This window comes from Rissa tridactyla, chromosome 20 (genome assembly GCF_028500815.1).
Source record: "Rissa tridactyla isolate bRisTri1 chromosome 20, bRisTri1.patW.cur.20221130, whole genome shotgun sequence".
In the NCBI taxonomy this organism is placed as follows: domain Eukaryota; kingdom Metazoa; phylum Chordata; class Aves; order Charadriiformes; family Laridae; genus Rissa; species Rissa tridactyla.
In genome coordinates, this window is record NC_071485.1 from 4,053,859 (window position 1) to 4,067,376 (window position 13,518).

Below are 13,518 nucleotides of genomic sequence, written 5' to 3' on the forward strand. Positions count from 1 at the left end.
GGATGAAGGCTCTCCCAGAGCAGCCCCGTGCCTGCGGAGCGTGCCGGGTCCCCGTGTTGGCATTTCCACGGGACATGCCCATCCCTGGCTCCGCAGAGCGTCCCAGCAGCTCTGCCTGCCGTGCAGAACAAGGAAAGCTTCACCTGGGGAAATACAGAAGTTCCCAGAACTGTGGGTCACGCTCTGGCGAAAACAGAGTGTTTTGAGCTGTCTGCTGAAAGAGAGAAAGCAGAGAAGGGAAAACAGGTTCTGCTTTTGGAAACCGCGACCTTCTAGCCCGGAGATCAGGACACGTCAGCTCATCAGCGCCCATCTGCCAGAGACTCTGCGTGTACCGGAGGTGTCAGGGCGACAGATAGCATAATTGCTAAATAATTCATCAGAAAAGGCCAAACAAAAGCAAGTGGGAAGAGCAGCCCAACAGTAAATATGCCAGCAGACCCCGGAGAGCCGGGGCTGCAGCATGGCCTCCCCTTTGCAGCGAGCTCTCTGTTGGCAGGAGCTGCTTGGAAAACTCTGGGTGGCTTCGCTCCCAATAACACGCCTGTTGATTTTCCCTCCGTCCCTCCAGCAACTTTTGTGACATCATCTTCCCCTTATATCCCTCTTTGGCGTTTCTATTCCGGAGCAGGGCGAGGAGGGAGAGCAGCAGGACCTCCCCCGGCGCAGCTCACGCTCTCGGTGCCTCCGCAAACCCCGGAGCATGCCGGGGGGGAGGCTGAGCTCCATGGGGCAGAGCCAGCCCCTCGGTACCCGCCTCGCTCGGCATTTGGGGGTGTCAGACACCCCCGGAGCACGCCGGGGGGGCTGCTGCTCCCTGGTACCAAGCCCCCGGCTGCTTGCGGCCGGGCAGGGGCTCCTCTCCGCAGCCAAACGAAGCCGTGCCCAGAAATTGCAGTGGGGCAGGGCTGGCAGGTTCCTGGCACCCGTCCTGTGGGTTAAATCTGTCCCCGGCCACAAATGAGACGTGTCCGTTGAGTTCATGGTAAATTACAGTGCGGAGAGGCTCTCATAATTAGGAGCTTCGCTCTGAAAGCGCATCCCTGCGCTGAACACCCCCTGTAAGCTGCTTCCTCCCGGCTGTAAATCAAGGCAGAGGGGCCCCATCCTGCCCCCGACACCGCGGGAAGGAGGGATCCAGCCTCGGGCACCTGCGGGAGCCCATCCCAAGCCGGAGGCGGCAGTGGCCCCGGTGCAGGGTGGCAGCAGCAAGACGCGTGACGCTGCCCTGCACCATGTGCCGGATTTCTGCCCAGTTCAGCCCGATTTGCAGCTCTACAAGACACAGGAGGAACCAAACTGGGTTTTATCCCAAGCCCTCAGCTCCTGGTGGCGGGTCTGGCCCTGCAAAAAAAAAGGCAAAGCACCCAGATTCAAAAAAACCCCAAATACTCGCCGGGTGAAGAGAGGCTGTTAGCTGTGCCCGAGTGGAAGGTGGCAGGTTGTTCCTCCAGAGGAAGACCTGGGAGAGGGGGCTGAGCAGCTGCTGACCTGGTTAAATGAAATTTAAGATGCTGAAAAATTACCTTGCCCATCAATCAGCCCTTCAGCCCGCAGCCTCCGCGCGGGGCCTCCCCTCCCGCCTGCAGGCAGCAGCCTCTGCCCCGAGCCCCCGCTCCGCCGAGACCCTGCCGGCAGCGGCAGCCGCGTGTGCCGACGGCGATAAATCCTGCTAAAGGACGGGCTGCGAGAGCCATTTCCAGGCTGCAGCACACGAGGAGCAGCAGCGAGTGCCCTCCCGGACGGACCCACATCCCCACACCACTTGCTTTGGGGGCTGCAGCCCCCCCAGGAATCACACAGTGGCCATTGGTGGCCACTTTCAGAGCGCCGTGCCACCCCGTGCAAGTGCTTGTGCAAAGCCACCATCAACAAAAGATAATTGCCGTGCCGTGCCGTGCCGTGCCTTGCCGTGCCGTGCCGTGCCGTGCCGGGGGAAGCAGGGACGCGGGTGCCGCAGCTCAGCACAGCAGGGCTGGGGGGGAAAGAGGGGGTTGGGGGCATCTGAGCCGAGCCGGGGGTCCGGGGCAGCACGGTCCGGGGCCGATCCAGTTGTCAGCCACGTGTCGGAGGCTCCCGGCACAGCGGGATGATGACGCAGGTAGAGCAGCAGAGAGAAGGCACCGAGATGTTTTCACGCTGCGCTGGCCTTTTGCTGTCAAAACAAGGCAGGACAGAAAATGTGCAGCTTTTTTGACTAAAACCTCACATTCTCTCTTGCAGATAAAATTTCACTCTCTGGTTTGGTGGTGGTTTGTTTTTTTTTTAACCAGAATAACCTAAAACATTTCAGAAATGTGCTCCGTAGCCCAGCCCCAGATGCCTACCAGAATCTTCACCCCCGGCCCCAGACCGCTCCTCCCCACCGCTTCCCGCCGTGCCCATGTGTCCCATCTCCGGACCGGGATCGCGGTGGCTGCAGCTGGAGAGAGCGGGACACGTCCCCGGGCAGGCCCCCCCTGCCCACCCAGTGTTTCCATGATCAAACCCTGGGAGACCTGACAGGAGGGGGGGACAGGGGGAAGAGGGGCTGGTGCCACGCTGGGCACTCGGATTGTCCCTCCGGCACCGGCACCGCTGGTCCCTGCTCTCCCCAGGCCTGGGGGGCACCCCCCATCTCTGCCTCTTTGTACAACCTGGGGTCAGAACCCCCCCCGGGGAGCAGCGAGGTGCCTCCAGGCTCGTTGCACCAGCTGTAAACTTGGGCCATCGTCCCTTTAGGAGTTTTGTCACCTAAAAATACCGCCTGTGTTTTCCTGCACAGTGTTGTAGTTTGTAATTGGTGCTTATAAATATATGCACATATATATATACACACACACACGGAGAAGCACAGCTGAGCAGGTTGGCTATTTAAAGCCCGGCGAGGAGGAGGACCAGCGCCAAGCCCGGTTTTTGGGAAGGGGCAGAGGTGCCAGACGAGGACACAGCCCTGTCCCGGCGGCTGCGCTCCGGGGTCACGCACCCGGCGCCTGGAAAAAATAGGAGCGAACGTAGGGGTTGGAGGAAGTTTAAATCAACAGCGGAGGTGGCGCAGGGGGAGCCGCTGAGTCCGCCTCTGCGGTACCAGAGCGGTGGGTCACCCCCTGCCCCAGGTACCCGCTGCATCCCACGAGACCCCCCCGAGGGGCACGGCCACCCCGGAGCAGCGGCGTCCCGCAGCCACGGGCAGACGGGGCTCACGCCGGGGGACGTTCAGCGTTGGCAGATGCTGAATGCCAGGATGGGGGGGTGCCCCGGCGGCACCTGCTCTGCCCTCGCACCTGGGGACAAAGGCAGCCACTGTGCCGGGAAGGGGACACCCCCGCCAGCTGAGCCCCGTCCTCCCCGGGGACTTGCGCAAGAGAAACCCCGTCCCTGCCAAAGCCAACACGGGCTGCAGCCTCCGCGGGAAGAGGCAGCGCGGCGGCCAGAGCCCTCGCTCAGCCCCAAGCGCAAACCACCTCCTGCCAGCTCGGATGCCGCGGCTTTGGGGGTTTTTGCTTCCTCCCCACCGCGTTTGAGTCAGCCCTTTGGGCCACGCGCCGGGAGCAAAAGCCTCCACAAGCGCTTCCGTGCGAAGCCACCGCGTTTCCCTTCGGTCCCACCCCGGGCCCCGCGAGGAACCGAGTGACCCTCAAGGCCGTATCTGCCGTCCCTGCCCCGGGACGGGTGGTGGGGGCCCCATCCCGCACGGCTCCCCTGGCCGGCAAACGGGGGGACAGGGAGCCGCTGTCCCCCAGCCAGCAGAGCCGCTGGGCAAACGAGGAGCAGTGCTAACGAGCCGGCGCAGCCTGGGTCCCACATGTCTAGTGGGACACCTCCCACCAGCCCAGGTTGCTCCAAGCCCCGGCCAACCTGGCCTTGAACCCCTCCAGGGATGGGGCAGCCACAGCTTCTCTGGGCAACCTGGGCCAGGGGCTCACCCCCCTCACAGCAAACAATTTCTTCCCCAGATCTCATCTCAGTCTCCCCTCTGTCAGTGTAAAACCCTTCCCCCTCGTCCCATGGCTCCCCTCCCTGCTCCAGAGTCCCTCCCCAGCTTTCCTGGAGCCCCTTTAGGGCCTGGAAGGGGCTCCAAGGTCTCCCCGGAGCCTTCTCTCCTCCAGGCTGAACCCCCCCAGCTCTCTCAGCCTGTCCCCACAGCAGAGGGGCTCCAGCCCTCCCAGCATCTCCGGGGCCTCCTCTGGCCCTGCTTCAAGAGCTCTGTGTCCTTCTGCTGTTGGGGACCCCGGAGCGGGAAGTCCACGTCCAGCACCGCCTGGGACATGGTGCCTGGAGACACCACGTGTCCCCGCGCGATGGCACGGTGCAGGCGGACGAGACCTTGGGCTGTCCCGTGTGGCAACGCCTCCAGACATCCCCACTCTCACCGAGCTCCATGGGCTACAGCTGTAAACCCTGACCAGCGCTCCCAGTGCAGCAGGGATGTACCTGCTGCAGGCTCAGCCCCTCTCGTCCCCCGACAGCCACCGCCCCCCGCCCGGGGCCAGCTGGCAGGTGACGATGCCGGGGCTTTGTCTCTGGCCTATGATGTTGCCCATGATTTATAGGTCATTTTACAGCAGCTGTAAAGGGGCTGTAAATTATAGGAGGGGCATAAATTAGCCACGGACCCCTTTACTGGCCATAAAGATCTAAGGCCCACCACAGCTGCCTTTGGCGCTGGCACCCCGGGAGCATTCCCGAGGACAGCCCGGGGTGTCTCCAGCCAGGCCAGCAGGTTCGCGCCGAGTTATTTAGCACGTCTCAAATAAATGGGCCCTTTTATTCCAGCGGGGCCGCGGAGCCAGCGGGTGACAGGTGGGGAGGGGCCGGTGCGATGGGGGCAGCCCTGGGGGGGGCCGGGCGCTCCCAGCCGAGTCCGGACCTTTCCCCCTTGCTTTGTTGGGACCCTCGGTGCCGGGACCCCCAGCCCAGCCCCCGGAGGGTTTGATGGTCCAGCCCAGCATCCGTCGGCCAAGATGCTGCAGCGGGATGATGCGGAGAGTAGAGGGGCACGGCCGGAGCGTGGCGGGACCAGGAATACAGGCAGGGATGCGCGCAGCTCCCACGGCCGCCCCAGCTCACAGCGTGCAGGGGTCTGCGGGCAGCCCCCCGGAATGACGCGGGGTCTGCTCCTCCCTCACCTCCCGCCGCCCTCGGCACGCTCCCCGTGCGCCGGGTCCCCCAAATTCCTCCGCCGGCCGCCCTGCCCCGGCAGCAGTTGGTGCCCTGTTGTTCTCTGACGTGACCCCGTAGCACAAACAGCTCTGCAGCTCCTCGCCGTCCCCTTAATTACATTATGTCTAACGAGAAGGATCAGGCGGAAGGGATTAAACTTCGAATCTGCTTCCGCGGTCCTGGCGCACAGGGGAGAAAAGCAGCTTTATCCGTTCAAAACGGGAGTCATTTTTCACACCAGCTCCAATCCCGGCGCTAATCTCCTTAGTTTGCCCAGGCAGGGCAGGCAGGGCAGGCAGGGCAGGCAGGATGCTCCCAGCCTCAGGGTCTTTCCTTCCTTATCCAGCTTTGTAGCCTGCAGACAGTGATGGAGGTGACGGAGCCATGACGGGGCGGGCAGGGGACTTTGCAAGCCCTGCCCCAGCGCTCGAGGGACCCTTTCAGTGGCTTCTCCCCGGTCTCCACCTGTGCGATGGTCACCACTGGACCAAACAGCACCGGGAAATTTCAGAGAGTTGCCGGTGGCTCAGCATTCCCCCTGCCTGGGGCTGCAGCTGCTCTTCCCCCCCAGTTCCGCATGGACGGAGCACGGGAAGCACCGGGTTGGGATGGAGCCTGTTCCCAGGAGCTTCAGGGAAGAGCTTCCAAGCATTGGGGTCCACGCAGGCACAGTGGAGCAGCAGGTCCCCAGGGCCACCCAAAACGCCATGCTGGGCACAGGGTGAGCCCCCGCGGCTGAGGAAGGATGGAGCCGGGCAGGGAGGGCTGCGGAGCTCCCACGGCTCCAGCAGGACCCAGCGCACCGCAGGCGATGCTGCAACCCCCGGCAGCTGCACCACCGGCTGCCGTGGGAGCGCGGGGACGCGGGGATGGGGTCTGGCTGTCACCACCGCTCCCAGCATCTGCTCCACATCTCAGCCCCTCTGTAGCTGTGCCAGGGCAGCTCGGGACACCAACCTGGGCAGCCCCGCGGCCAGCGGTGGAGTGGGTGACTCTGGAGAAGCAAAGCGCCTGGGCAGGATGGGCAGCCGTGGGAACCGGGCTTGGCAGCCGCTGTCCCCACGTGCCCTGTCACTTGAGGTGGCCCGGCATCTTGCAGAGCTGCGGCCTGGGGGTGCGTCCACAGGAAAATTTGGGCCACTTGGCATCTGCAGGTTGTTACATTCCACAAACAGGGAGACGATTGTCTGGGAAGTGCCCGGCTCGAGAGAGGGTAGGGACTGTTTTGCCCAGCGACTCCGTCAACCGGAGCGAGCCCCTCACGTGGGCATCCCTCCAGGCTCCTGGGCTAGTGATTTGCATGATTATTCAGCATGAATTTGCTTTTGTTATGGAACAGGGCATAGCCAGGGGTCACCATTTCTGAAGAGCAGCGGTGCTGCGGGCTGGCAGGCGGAGCAGAGCTGCCGGAGACGGGGCCGCAGCGGGTCAGCGGCCGGGCTGACACCCCGCGGCAGCAGCGTCACCCCTCAGCTGTCACCTCACGGCAGCAGCATCACCCCTCGCACCGCGCAGGCTGCAACGACGAGGGCGGTTTGTGTTCCGAGAGGCTGCAGCATCACCTGCCTCCCCCAGGCACCCTCTGCCCAAACTGCCCCGGAGAGCTCTGGCCGGGCAGGACCGTGCAGGGCTCCCTCCCCGGCCGGGCTTGCCCCTCTCGCCTCCACTGCACTCCGCCACACCACTGCACAAGCCCACGGCTCAGCCACAGGCTCCCAGGGCCACCCAGCTTCCCCGGGGAATTCAGGCATGTGTTTCCCTGCGGGTCTCCCACCGCGGCTGCTCGGGACATTTTGCTGGGGGTAAGGGCTGCTCGGAAGCGGAGTTTTCCAAGCTTCGGTGTAGGACTTGAGCTGAGCCTTCCCAGCGCCGTGCCGGGTGCGGAGCCCTGCGGTAATTCCCTGGGGAATAAGGGAAAGCGCGGAATCAGTGGTGTTTGCAGTCTGCCTGGCCGAGCCAGGTCTCTGACGGGAGCAGACAGACACCCCCGGGGCAAAGGGCCCCCTTCGATGTGCCGAATCCGACCCCGCAGCCGCCCGGCACGTTCTCCCTGCAAACGCCTGACCTTGAGGTCTCTCAGGAACAACAGGGAAAACCTCTGCCCCCCGGCACGGGCTCTGCACAGAGAGCCCCTTGTGCTGCATGGCAGCGGTGGTCACGCTCCCAGCGTGGGGACTGGGCTGCCGAGGGGACGGGCACGGCGGGATGTCCCGGCGATGCTCTGCCAAACCGTCCCCAGGAGCCGCAGTGCTGGGAGCGGTGGGTGCAGCCACCGACCCCCCGGCCCGGAGCCGGCTGCCGGCGGGTGCTCGCTGTGAGACGGCGGCAGTAAATCTGGGCTCGTTGCTGGAGACCCCAAGGAGAAGCATCTGCAGCTTGTTTTCAGCCTGAACTCCTGTAAAAAGGGCACCGTGCCTATAAATCCATCACGGGGAAGCTTCCTGGAAACACGGTTCAGCTTCTGTTCCTCTAATTCCCCCTGCACAGAGCCCCTACCGCTGCCAGCGCAGAGGCAGGGGGAAACGAAGGGGTTTACACATCTCTGCAGCCCGCCTGGCCGGGTCCCCCCACTGTCACCCCCTGCGCGCTCAGCAGCGGGGACGGGAGCTCCCACCCTTTGGGTTCGTACCCTGGGAGCCGGCCAGAAGCCCCCGCCAGGGCCATCCTCCGGGCCAGGCCGTGCTCCACGTCCTTTAGCACCAAACAGTTAAAACAGGCTGCAAAGCCTTCTTGGAAATCACAGCCCATCAGCAAAGAGAAGGGTAAATATTTTAAAGCCAAATATTGGCAGGCGGGTACACCAGAGGATGCTTCCTGCCCCTGCAGGTTAAGCCTGAAGGAATTAATCAATGAGTCTAATTTAGGAAGCTTTTAGTCACCTGTGCAGCTCTTGCTCTCTCTATATAGGCACCACTTGCCCACCCCAGCATTGTGGGGGGCTCTTCTGAGCTGCTGCTGAGGGTAAGGCTCTGGGGAGAGACGGGGAGCTCTTCAGCTTGAGCTGCAGGTCCCACACTAAGTGCTGCTGGCGGCGAGGATGGGGACGCTGGCGGCGAGGACGGGGATGCTGGAGGCGAGGACAGGGACGTGGGGGGCTGGAGCTGTGTCCCGGGGCTGCGGGAGCACGCGTGTGTTTTCTGCCATCCCTCCCAAGGGGTCAGCCCTGCTCCTGAGTTTACATTCCTGTGTGATGGGAAATGTGATACGGCAGGCCCCCATCACTACTGCCTGCAAACCCGGGGGTGACGTGGGGGCTGCGGGACCCAGGGGCTGTGGGGCTGGTCCCTTGCTGGCTGGGGGTGGCACGTCCCCGCTGCAGCAGAGACAGGGGGGCTTGGAGGGTCCCCTCTCGGGGCTGGCGTGGGGACCTTCCTTCCCCTTGGCTGGGGGCACACCTCGGCCACAGGGACGCGTGCTGCAGCCCTGCCGGGTGGCTCTCCAGCGTGAGGGGGTGGGTCTGGGCAGGTCTCCCAGGGCCTGGAGAAGGCGATGGGGAGGATGGGCTGTTGCAGAGGATGGGGAGGGTTTTGAGCGAGGCAGGAAGGGTTTTGAAAGCAGGTGGTGAAAGAAATGACCTGGAAAAAAACCCTAAATATAATCACCAGGGGCTCCTTATAGTGTATTGCTCTTCACAGAGCAGGGACAGGGTGTTTCTCCTTGCTGGGGCACCCCTAGAAGAGTGCCTTTGGCCCCAGCCGTGACCCTCAGGTGTCTGTAGATGTTTCCAGCACCCGAGACCCCAAAGGAGCCTTTCCAGCCCGCGGGCTCCTGCGTGGGGCCAGGCTGCATCCGAGGAAGCTGTTGCGGGAGCAGCGAGAGCCTGGGACCATGGAGGTGACGGAGTCCTGGTCCTGGAGGGGGGCAGCTGTGGCAGGGGGGAGGATGGGCGTGCTCCGGTGGCGCTCAGGCCAGCGTGTGGATCACTCCAAAGGGAATATTGGCCCTTTGGGAGCGATGGTCCTGCAGGGAGGGATGGAGAAGCCGGGCTGTTTGCAGAAGCAGGGAAAGGGCAAGAGGAGCCCGGCCGCCCTGGAGGGGAGGGCGAGAGGCGCCGTTAGCAATCCGGAGGGAGTTAGAGAGTTTAGGGTCTGTCTGTGGTTTGCTTTGCCTTCCTCCTCCTCCCGTTTCCAGCGTGTAGGAGGCATCTTCGTCCGGCCTCACCAGCAGCATGAGGCCGGTGTGGGTTTGGCAGAGCGAGCGGGCACAGCTCTGCCCCGCTCTATAAATACAGCGCTGCTCCGGCGCTGTCTAGACAGGAAGCAGCCTGAGAACCGGAGAAAACTCCCCACGTTAAAGGGGACCGGCAGCCCGTGCTGGGAGCGCAGGGAAAACCGGCTGCCGAAATATTCAAACGTGCCCAGGAAGCTCCTCTGAAAGGGGCTGCAGACCCCGGGAGCCCGCTCGCTGCCAGGCTGGGTGCCGGGATGCCTGGATAGGGTGAGGTCCTGGCCCCAGATCAGCCGGGCAGGAGCTGCGGTGCGGCCGCCGCAGGCAGTGCGGAGCTCCTCCTGCCCTCCGTGTCCACGTCTCATCCTTCAAAGGCTTCCAAAACACCTCCTTCCCATGTCTGGGAATGGGGAGAGCCCTGCACCAAGCACCCCGCTTCCCAATCCAGGGGAGCCACGGCCCTGGGTGAGGCGCAGGAGGATGAGGAGGCAGCGTGGATGCTCCACGGAGCAATTCCATCAGTGCAGCCACAGCCACCCTCTCCGTCCCGCTCTGGCCTCCCTCCCTCCCTCCCAGCCCTTCAGCCTCTTCTCCTCCCGCCGAGCTCTGCGAAGCCGCACTTCTGGGAGCAGCTCCCGGGAGCGGATCCACAACTTCTTGGGTCCCTCCTTCCTTCCAGGCTCTGAACCCGCAAGTTTGCTTTGCATTGCTCTCATTTTGTACCCTTGCAGGGGAAAGTCCTCATCCCGGTTGTTTTGTTGCTGGATGTGGTTTTTTTCACTATAAATATCCAAGCATTGCTTGAAAGAAAAAAGAAAAACAGCTCTAGGTAGTGGGAGAAAAATCATAGCCCATGGGTAATGACACATAATTACAGCCTTTCTCCTGATGAAAGGAGCTGCCACTGGGCTCTGAAATGACAGCGTGCGGAAAACGCTATTATCAGATTATTTGAACGGCAGAATCTTTGCAGCAACAAGAAGGCAAAGTGTGCCCAGCGCTGGGGAGGAAGAGCAGCCGGCACCGTCCTCGGCCCATCTCGCACGGGATGCGAGAGCCGGAGGGGCAAATCCCGCGGCTGAGCGGATCTCTGCCGCAGCCCAGGCTCTTTGCTGCCCCTGGAAACTTGCGCTGACCCTGCCAGCTCGGGGCACCTGTCCCCGTGTCCCCAGTTGCCAGCAGGGAGAGGGGCTGCAGCAGCCCCGTGGGCTGGGCTCTGCGGGCGCCGCCGCGGGGGTGCAATAAGGGGCCCGTCCTCAAGGGCCGGGGGAGATCTGCCCCAGTGACTGGGCTTCTGCTCTTTGCCTGTACCCCCATAAATACTGCAAACCACAGTGTTTGTTATCTGGAGCTTCCTTCTCTTGCTAAGGCAAGATAAACGGCCAGAGGAGGTTGCTGTTATGACTCTGATCGACTTCGGCACCTTTATCTGCCCCTGGAGATCTCTGGGCCCGGTGCGGAGATAGCAGGAGCCTTTCTCAGGGTGGGGAGCCGAGGGCATGGGCAGTGGCCTGTCCCTGCCCTTGGGATAAGGGCTGTCCTGGGCAGCCGTCAGGACGTCCTGGCCTGTCCCCAGGGCAGCTTGGCAGCCACTGCTCACCAGAGCGCCCGGTCACTTTTCCCCCTCGCAGGGAGTGGATCCAGGCTTGCACCGCTCCATTCCCTTGTCTCCAGGCTTGCACCACTCCATTCCCGTGTCTCTGAGCCTGCCTGGGCGTGCGGGCACTTCCCTGGAGCCCGAGCGGCGTCGGGATGAGTAGAGCATCAGTGCAGCTAATGGGAAGTGCCGGGTGTCCCCTGGGACGCCTTATTAAACGTCGCGGCCCTGCGAGAGAGGCCGGCTGGAACAGTGTGACATTCATACACCAGCTCAGCTTCAGCGCAAGCGGGGCGATGTCAAACAAACGCAATTAATTTCCCTCTGCAAATCAATCGGGGGCCAGAAGTCAAGCCCGCCTGGTACAGGAGATGCGCTGCAGTGAATAATCGTCCTCGTGGACGGGTGATCCGTGCTTCCGAGGGCCCGCTGCTCGCCTCCGAGCAAATTAAAGAGCCTCCCCCGTGGGCTGAGGGCAAGACCCTCTGCCATGGATTATCCACCGCAGGGAGCTGCTGCGGGGCTGAACCGCCTGCTGCGATGCCTCCCCGGCCATGAGCCCAGCCTGCGTGGCCCGAACCCGGCAGGTCTCTCGGGCAAGAGGTTTCTCAGATGGATGGTTCAGTCCTTCACCTGGCGGCTCTGGCAGAAGAGCAGCACGGGGAAGGATGTGGGGAAGGATGCAGCTTTGCGCCGGGAGCGCCCGAGGGGATGCAGGGCCCTGAGCATCCTTCGCCCCCACCTCCCGCTGCCCCGGGGAGCCCGGGGTGGTGATGGGAGCCTGTCCTGGAGAGCCACCAGTCTGGGGATGACGTCCCTGGCTGCAAACACCCCCGTGCAACTGCCTGCCCCGATTGTTGTCTGCGGACAATAAAACACCATGTGATGTCTTAATGAGCTCCTTGGTATTTGACAATTGCAGGGGAGCGGAGCTGGCTGCCCCGGCTGGAGGGGCCAGACCCTGCCCGGCTCCCAGCACCGGTTTCTCGGCAAGCAGCCGCTGCGAAGAACCTTGGTGCGGGGGACAGAAGCAGGGGGTCCATGGGGGACAGGAGGGGAGGCTCCATGGGGGACCCGGCTGCCCGGGACCCTCATCCCTGCCTGCCCCGGCTCTGCCCTGCGTGGGCACAGAGACCCTTATCAGCTGTGCTTCAAATCGAGATACTGCGCTGACGTTGCAGAAATAGCAAAAAAAGCTGAGCCCTTTGACGGCAAGGCAGGATGGCATGGTGGTGTGCTCTCCCTGGCTCAGCTTGCTTCGTACGGCTCCTGCTCAGTCCCCTAAACACCGTGTCTGCGGGCAGACCCCAGCGAGACTGTGGGTGCCCTGAGCATCTCTGGTCCTGCCCCCCCGGGAGTGGGATGATGCTCGGGCGCTTTGGCAGGCAGGGGCTTCTGAAGGACACATTTCCCTCCGTCACCATCAAAAGAGCAGCCAAGTAACAGCAGATGGGGGATATTACGGTGCTGTTGAGATACAACCAAGGAAGGAAAAAGCCAGTCTGGGTCGATGCTGACAGCAGAGAAACCTCTGAGCAAGGAGAGCGCTGGGGAGCCGGGCTGCAGCCAGGGCTCTGCCTGTGCCAAGACTTTACCTGGGCACAGCAGCACCCCAGAGCAGGCGAGGCGTGGGCCGGGACGGGGCTGCGTGCGGCCCAGCAATGCTGCCGTGGGCACCGACCCGGCCTGGCCGGGCAGCCAAAGCCCAGCTGAGCACCAGCAGTGACTGTAGCCAGAGCCATAACGATGCTGCACTGAGCTGGAGCGGGGAGGTGGGAGAGGGGGCATCCTGCAAAAGGCAGCACCTTGCTCCCAAATCACACCCAGGAGCTGACACTTTATCCCTGGTGCTGCTGATTTTCACGTGCCACGTTTCCCTGGGAAAGTTGTTTTTTTGCAGGCTGGAGGGCGAGCTCCCCGGGGGCTCCTGCTGGCCGGTGGCAGGGTGGCCTGGCCGGCTGCTGGCCCTCGAGAGGGGCTTGGCTTTGGGCTTGACGTAGGCAAACGCCATTCCTGCAGCCTGGCTGCCGCTCGGGAGCTGCTGGCCTTGGGGCAGCACGCTGCGCCGCTCGCCGTGACTCAGACATTCCGAATGATGGGAAGCAGTTTGCCAAGGTCAGACAATGCACCTGGAAGTCCCCGCAAAGCAGGCGGGGAGAGCAGGGAAAAGCCAAGGGTTGTGTCTTGGCGATGAGGAAGGAGGGTGGCATGGGCACAGCCTGCCCTCGGTGCTGGCTCCCGTCCGGACACGGGTGTCCTGCCTGACCCCGGGGCTGCGTCCCTCGGTAACATCAGCGCACGCTTGTGCACGCTCGGCGCTCACCACGGCGGGGCTGGCGCGCGTCCCGCCGTGCGCATCCCGCACACATGTGTGCTCTGCATCGCGCTCGACGCCACAAGGCAGGCGCTGCCGGCGCGGAGCCCCGCACCCTGATGTGCTCCGGCCTTTTCAGGGAGAGACGGAGCTGACAAAGTCTTTGTCAGTCGGATCTGCCGGGGGAAGCTCTTTGTTCTTCAGCATTTGCTCCTGCCTCCCCCTCTCCAAACCTAAACTAGATGCATCTGCTTTTGTTTTCTAAATGCAGAATTAGGGACTGAAAGGAGCCCCTTTG